Source organism: Pseudophryne corroboree, chromosome 10 (genome assembly GCF_028390025.1).
Source record: "Pseudophryne corroboree isolate aPseCor3 chromosome 10, aPseCor3.hap2, whole genome shotgun sequence".
Classification (NCBI taxonomy): domain Eukaryota; kingdom Metazoa; phylum Chordata; class Amphibia; order Anura; family Myobatrachidae; genus Pseudophryne; species Pseudophryne corroboree.
In genome coordinates, this window is record NC_086453.1 from 104,850,487 (window position 1) to 104,858,351 (window position 7,865).

The window sequence follows — 7,865 nt, forward strand, 5'->3', positions numbered from 1 at the left end:
TGTCCGTGTCTGTGTCTGTGTCGACCGACTGAGGTAAATGGGCGTTTTTAACGCCCCTGACGGTGTTTCTGAGACGCCTGGACCGGTACTAATAGTTTGTCGGCCGTCTCACGTCGTCAACCGACCTTGCAGCGTGTTGACATTCTCACGTAATTCCCTAAATAAGCCATCCATTCCGGTGTCGACTCCCTAGAGAGTGACATCACCATTACAGGCAATTTCTCCGCCTCCTCACCAACATCGTCCTCATACATGTCGACACACACGTACCGACACACAGCACACACACACCGGGAATGCTCTGACAGAGGACAGGACCCACACTAGCCCTTTGGGGAGACAGAGGGAGAGTTTGCCAGCACACACCAAAACGCTATAATTATATAGGGACAACCTTATATAAGTGTTTCTTCCCTTATAGCATCTTTATATATATCTCAATATCGCCAAAATCAGTGCCCCCCCTCTCTGTTTTAACCCTGTTTCTGTAGTGCAGTGCAGGGGAGAGCCTGGGAGCCTTCTCTCCAGGCTTTCTGTGAGAGAAAATGGCGCTGTGTGCTGAGGAGATAGGCCCCCGCCCCTTTTTCGGCGGGCTCGTCTCCCGCTATTTAGTGAATCTTGGCAGGGGTTAAATATCTCCATATAGCCTCTTGGGGCTATATGTGAGGTATTTTCCGCCAAAAAAGGTTTTTCATTTGCCTCCCAGGGCGCCCCCCTCCCAGCGCCCTGCACCCTCAGTGACTGCCGTGTGAAGTGTGCTGAGAGGAAAATGGCGCACAGCTGCAGTGCTGTGCGCTACCTTTAGAAGACTGCAGGAGTCTTCAGCCGCCGATTCTGGACCTCTTCTTACTTCAGCATCTGCAAGGGGGCCGGCGGCGCGGCTCCGGTGACCATCCAGGCTGTACCTGTGATCGTCCCTCTGGAGCTGATGTCCAGTAGCCAAGAAGCCAATCCATCCTGCACGCAGGTGACGTTCACTCCTTCTCCCCTAAGTCCCTCGTTGCAGTGATCCAGCAGGACTCACTGTAAAATAAAAAACCTAAGCTAAACTTTCTCTAAGCAGCTCTTTAGGAGAGCCACCTAGATTGCACCCTTCTCGGCCGGGCACAAAAATCTAACTGGAGTCTGGAGGAGGGTCATAGGGGGAGGAGCCAGTGCACACCACCTGATCGGAAAGCTTTACTTTTTGTGCCCTGTCTCCTGCGGAGCCGCTATTCCCCATGGTCCTTTCAGGAACCCCAGCATCCACAAGGACGATAGAGAAACAAAGGTGTTGGATTTTAGGAATGCTGACTTTGCAAAAATGGGGAGATGTTTAAGTGATTCATTGGCGGACTGGAGGAACTTGGAAGGAGTGCAGGAGAGGTGGGAAAACCTGAAAAGTGCAGTACTAAGGGTAACAGACCTTTGTTTTAAAAGGGTGAGGAAAAGCACCAGGAAAAGGAAGACAGTGTGGTTCACAAAAGAAGTATCAACTAGTGTGAAAGCAAAAAAGTTGGCTTTTAGGAAATACAAACAGACTCAAAATAATAATAACAAAAGGTGTATTTTGACAGACGGCAGGATGCTAATAAAGTGATCAGACGTGCAAAGGCAGATGCTGAGGAGAAAATGGCCCAGTCAGTAGATAAAGGGGGCAAAACTTTTTTTAAGTATATAAATGAAAGGAGAAAATCAAATGGAGGAATAATAAGACTTAAGACATAGAGTGAGAATTTGGTGGAGGGAGACAAGGCAATAGCAGATCACCTAAATCATTATTTTTGCTCTGCATTTACTACAGTAGAAGGGAAGGGGCCACAGTTAAGCTGCAAGGATATTCATAAAAATAAGGTAGATGAAACTACATTTACAGAAGAGAAGGTCCTAACAGAACTTTCAAAACTAAAAGTGGAAAAATCAATGGGGCCAGATTGGATACACCCAAGGATACTAAAAGAGCTAAAAGATGTGCTGGTAGCACCATTAACAGAATTATTTAACCAGTCACTAAATACAGGTGCCATTCCAGAGGACTGGAAAAGAGCGAATGTAGTTCCACTGTACAAAAGTGGAAGCAAGGAAGAAGCAAGTAACTACAGACCAGTAAGCCTTACATCAGTAGTAGGGAAAGTAATAGAAAAACTATTAAAAGAAGGAGTTGTGGAATATCTTAAATAAAACAACTTACAGGATCCAAAACAACATGGTTTTACTGGTGGGAGATCATGCCAAACAAATCTTATTTAACTTTTTTTTTGACTCTGTGATGAATATAATAGCTCAAGGGGGAGCTGTAGGAGCTGTAGATGTAGCATATCTAGACTTTAGTAAGGCATTTGATACTGGCCCACATCGCAGACTGCTAAATAAACTTGAAAGCATGGGGGTGGATTATAAAACAGTTAAATGGATAAGAACCTGGTTGCAGGATAGGAAACAGTTGTAGTAAATGGAGTGCAATCTTTGGAAGGAAATGTTACCATGGAGTACCCCAGGGATCTGTACTTGGACCAGTTCTCTTTAATATCTTTGTTGGTGACATTGCAAATGGTATTAAAGGGAAAGTATGCCTTTTTGCAGATGATACAAAGATTTGCAGCAGGGTAGACACACCAGGAGGGGTAAAACAAATGATTGATGACCTAGCTAGGCTTGAGAAATGGTCAAGAACGTGGCAACTACAGTTTAATGCTAAAAAATGCAAAATAATGCACTTGGGTCTAAAAAACCCAAAGGCTAAATATAGTATTAAGGGTACTATAATGGAAACTACCGAGGAGGAAAGGGATTTAGGAGTCCCTATTTCAAGTGACTTAAAGGCAGGAAAGCAATGCAACAAAGCAATGAGAAAGGCAAGTCAGATGCTTGGTTGCATAGCCAGAGGAATCAGTAGAAGGAAAAAAGAAGTAATGATGTCACTGTATAGGTCATTGGTACGGCCTCATCTTGAATACTGTGTCCAGTTCTGGAGACCATATTTCCAGAAGGATATAAATACATTAGAGAGTGTACAAAGAAGGGCAACTAAAATGGTGCATGGCCTACATCACAAAACTTACCCGGAAAGGCTAAAAGATCTTAACATGTATAGTTTGGAGGAGAGAAGGGAAAGGGGGGACATGATAGAAACTTTCAAATATATAAGGGTTTTAACAAAGTTCAGGAAGGAAACATTCTTCAAAGGAAGAGGAGTATTAGAACTCGAGGGCATACACTGAAACTGGAGGGAGGCAGGTTCAGGGGAAATTTAAGGAAAACTTCACAGAAAGGGTAGTGGACAAGTGGAATAGCCTCCCATCAGAGGTGGTAGAGGCTAAGACTGTAGAGCAATTTAAACATGCTTGGGATAGCCATATGAATATCCTTACAAAGAATTAAGGTTCAAAAAGAGTTGAGATTACCTAAAGGATAAAAAAGGGGCAGACTAGATGGGCCAAGTTGTTCTTATCTGCCGTCAAATTCTATGTTTCTATGTTTAAAACAAGTACCAGGGCAATAGGTTGCTTGAACTGAAACTGGGCAAAGACAAGTACATTGAGTTTCCAGAGAATTTGGTCTTTGGCCTGTGTTGAGATACTCCCCAAGTTTTTGCGGTTCACGACAAACTTAAAATTGAACTGAAGACACCTCTAATAAATGCTTCCATTCTCGGAAGGTGGCCTTCATTGCCAAAAGTTGTTTATCCTAATATCATGAGAGAGAGAACCACAAGGATGGAGTATTTTATCCCCATCTTTGTTACATGATGGCTATGAGGACCGTGTATGAAGCAGCAGTTTCTAAATCGTAGCACCATAACAACTTGGACAAAAAGAAGAGAGAAACATCACCAGAAGGTATATAGTGTGACTCCTTTTTCTGTATCCGCTAAGAAATACTGTTGTGTGTACTTTATTTTTTCATCTTTGTGTTTTTTTGCTGTTCATTTTTGTTATGCTGATTTGTACATTTTTTTTATTATTTTTTTTTCCATTTGTTTAAGTAAATTAAAGTCAGTTGGAGACAATATACACGTGTTTACACACTTCTGACGAAGGACGATGATGTCTGAAACGCGTTAAGCGTACTGCTCTCCCATTTATCACCATCCCATCTCAGCGCTACTTCTTTGGACATCCTGCTGTTTCCTTGTTCCGGAGCTTGGTACAGCCAACCCATATTCCATCTGGGACAAAAAAGGATCTTCCAAATCTGCTGCTGCTATTGCCTGAGAGGGAATTCTTTGACATGCGCTTTTATCTTCTATGTTTGTGTGTCTTTGTCATTAAACCTGTGTGCTTTTAAAAACGATAATTTGCATTATTATTTCTCTTAATGTGTTCCCCTTTATGAGCAAAAATAAAACAGCTCTTGTATTATACGAAGGGGACACATTTTATTGCAGATGGCACCTTAAAGATGCATTTGGAAAATACTATCAGCCAATTGTGAAGTTGATACCACTTAAAAAAGACGGTATTATCCTCTTTTTTTTTTTTTTTTTAACTTTGTGGTGAATAAAGGGTGAATTGGTTTTATCTTTGGAGCGCTTGTGCTCTATTATCTGAATTTTCCATAAAATTGTATTGATTTGTAGTGCAGTGGGGAAGCACTATTAGATATAGACTACAGCTGCACCATTGATTGTCTTTGCGCAGATTATCTCTGAATACTTTTCTCACACATACAACCCAAAGAAGCTAGGTGCATCAGGTGGGGCGCTCTTTGGAACCCAGAGTACCTCGCAGAAAGAGTTAACCATGGTAAGTCTACCATAACGCTCCTTTTCTGCAGTGGGGTACTGTGTTCCACAGGGAAAACATCGGGGATGTCCTAAAGCAGTTCCTCAAGGGAGGGGACGCGCCCTAGCGGATAAGAGAATCTGGCGTCCAAAGGAAGCATCCTGGGAGGCGGAAGTATCAAAGGCATAGAACCTAATGAACGTGTTCACTGAGGACCATGTAGCCGCCTTGAGCAATTGTTCTGTGGACGCGCCACAGCGGGCCTCCCAAAAAGGTCCAACAGACCGAGTAAAATGGGCTTTAACTGCAGCAGCAGCCTGAGCATAAGCTTGTGCAATCTCCATTTTAATCCATCTGGCCAAGGTTTGCGTATGCGCAGGCCAGCCACATTTGTGAAAGCCAAACAGTACTAAAAGGGAATCTGACCTCATGATGGATGCAGTCCACTCCACATCAGAATCAGCTTTATTGGCCAGGTATACTTGCGTATACTAGGAATTTGTCTTTGGTTTGCTATACAACAGCCAAGTAAGTAACAGATAAGCAGGTGGGGGTGGAGGGCAAGTAAAGTTATACAGAGAAGCATACCTTAGGGACACAAGTTAGTTACATTTACGTCTAGTCAGTCAATGTTCAGGAGTTCAGCAGGCGGACCGCTTGGGGAAAGAAGCTTTTGAGGCTTCTGGTGGACCTGGCGGGGATGGCCTTGTAACGCCTGCCTGAAGGAAGCAAGTTAAACATGCTGTGGCCGGGGTGTAGCTGGTCTTTTACTATCTTCGTTGACCGCTTTTTAGCTCTGGACAGGTACAGGTCCTGGACTGAGGGAAGGTCAGCCCTGATGATCTTCTCTGCGGTTCTGACCACCTTTAGGAGCATGCATCTCTCCCTCGCGCTGGCGGAGCTGTAGCATACCAGTATCGAGGAGTAGAAGAGGCGCAGAAGCTTCTGTGGGATGTTGAACTTCCTTAGTTGCCTGAGGAAGAACAACCTCTGCTGCGCTTTCCCGACAGTGGCGTCAGCGTTGGACCCCCATTTAAAGTCCCGGGAGATTGTGGTCCCCAGAAACTTGAAGGAGTCCACTAGCGATACCACACTGTCAGCAATAGTTAGCGGAGGTGCACTAGCTGACTTTTTTTTCCTGAAGTCCACTAGCATCTCAAATGTTTTGAGGGGGTTGAGCGCAAGGTTGTTGTGGATGCACCACTGGGCCAACTGGTCTACTTCCCGTCTATAGGCCGATTCGTCCGCGTCCTTGATGAGGCCGATGACAGTGGTGTCGTTGGCGAATTTGATAATCTTTACAGATTGCGCCTCTGAGGTTCAGTCATTTGTGTACAGGGAGAAGAGCAGGAGTAAGAGGACACAGCCCTGAGGGGCCCAAGTACTAATGGACCGCACTTGAGAGGTGAATTCCCCCGCTTTCACAACCTGTGTTCTGTCTGTCAGGAAGTCTACTATCCAGGAACAGGTAGCTTCTGACACAGAGAGCCCTAACCACATCCAAAGAACGTTCTTTGGGAGACAAATCCGAAGAGACAAAGGCCAGAACCACAATCTCTTGGTTAAGGTGAAAAGTTGACACCACCTTAGGCAAATAACTGGGGCGAGTTTGTAGAACCGCCCGGTCCCGGTGGAATATGAGAAAGGGTGGACGACAGGACAAAGCGCCTAAGTCCGACACCCATCTTGCAGAGGCAATGGCCAGCAAGATCAGGACCTTGGCTGTGAGCCATTTAAGGTCCACCGATTCAAGAGGTTCAAATGGAGACTCCTGCAGAGCATTCAGCAATCCCATGGAGGGACATAGGGAGGCTGAATCCAAATAATGCCCTGAATGAACGTCTGAACATCAGGTACAGTATAGAGGCATTTTTTTTTCTGAACCAAACCGACAAGGCAGATAGATGAACCTTGAGGGAGGCCAGATAAAGACCTAAGTCCAGGCCTCTTTGCAGAAAAGCCAGTATTCTGGAAGTTCTGAATCTATGGACATCATAATTCTTCTCAGCACATCAGGTGAACTAAGAATTCTAAACCCTATAATAAATCCAGGCAGAGGCCAGATTGCTGGCTTTCAACATCATTTGATTAACCGCCTCTGAAAATCCTTTGGCTCTCAGGACTGATGCTTCAAGAGCCACACCGTCAAAGCCAGTCTGGCCAGGTCTGGGTAGAGATAAGGGCCCAGTACGAGGAGGTCTGGTCATTGAAGACGTAGAAGGGGATGCCCCGTTTAGAGACCCTGCAGGTCTGAGAACCAATGCCGTCTGGGCAACGCCAGAGCGACTAGAAGCAGATTCCTCCTTCCTCTTTGAACTTTCTTAGAACCCTGGGCAGGAGTGACACTGGAGGGAACACGTAAGGCAGGCGAAAGTTCCATGGAATTGCTAGTGCGTCCACGAATGCTGCTTGAGGATCCCTTGTCCTTGATTCGAAGACCGGAACCTTGTGATTGTGTTGAGACGCCATGAGGTCTACATCCAGTAGACCCAACCTGTCCACTAGGAGTTGAAAGACTTCCAGATGAAGATTCCACTCTCCGGCGTGTACGTTCTGGCGACTGAGGTAGTCCGCTTCCCAGTTCAGGACACCCAGAATGAACATTGCCGATATACTTGGCAGGTGGCGTTCTGCCCAACAAAGGATTTTTGACACTTCCTTCATAGCCATGTGGCTTCGAGTGCTTCCTTGATGGTTTATGTATGCCACTGTCGTGGCGCCTGACCGTACGTGAACCGGTCTGTTCCGTACCAGAGGCAGGGCAAGTGATAATAAGATTTTACTTACCGGTAAATCTATTTCTTGTAGTCCGTAGAGGATGCTGGGACTCCGTAAGGACCATGGGGAATAGACGGGCTCCGCAGGAGATAGGGCACTTTAAGAAAGCTTTGGATTCTGGGTGTGCACTGGCTCCTCCCTCTATGACCCTCCTCCAGACCTCAGTTAGGGAAACTGTGCCCAGAGGAGATGGACAGTACGAGGAAGGATTTTTGTAAATCTAAGGGCGAGATTCATACCAGCCACACCAATCACACCGTATAACTTGTGATAAACTTACCCAGTTAACAGTATGAACAACAACATAGCCACGGTATCACCGAAAACTATAACATAACCCTTATGTAAGCAATAACTATATACAAGTCTTGCAGAAGAAGTCCG

At 45.3% G+C, this 7,865-nt stretch overlaps 1 long non-coding RNA gene across 1 annotated transcript; it reads left to right on the top strand.

Annotated features, from left to right (window-relative positions):
* The first annotated feature begins 1,278 nt into the window (after window positions 1-1,278).
* LOC134965062 (uncharacterized) lies at window positions 1,279-4,275 on the top strand. The gene is made up of 2 exons (XR_010188292.1): window positions 1,279-3,818; window positions 3,965-4,275. It is a non-coding gene; the product is annotated as an uncharacterized LOC134965062 (long non-coding RNA).
* The last annotated feature ends 3,590 nt before the right edge of the window (window positions 4,276-7,865 follow it).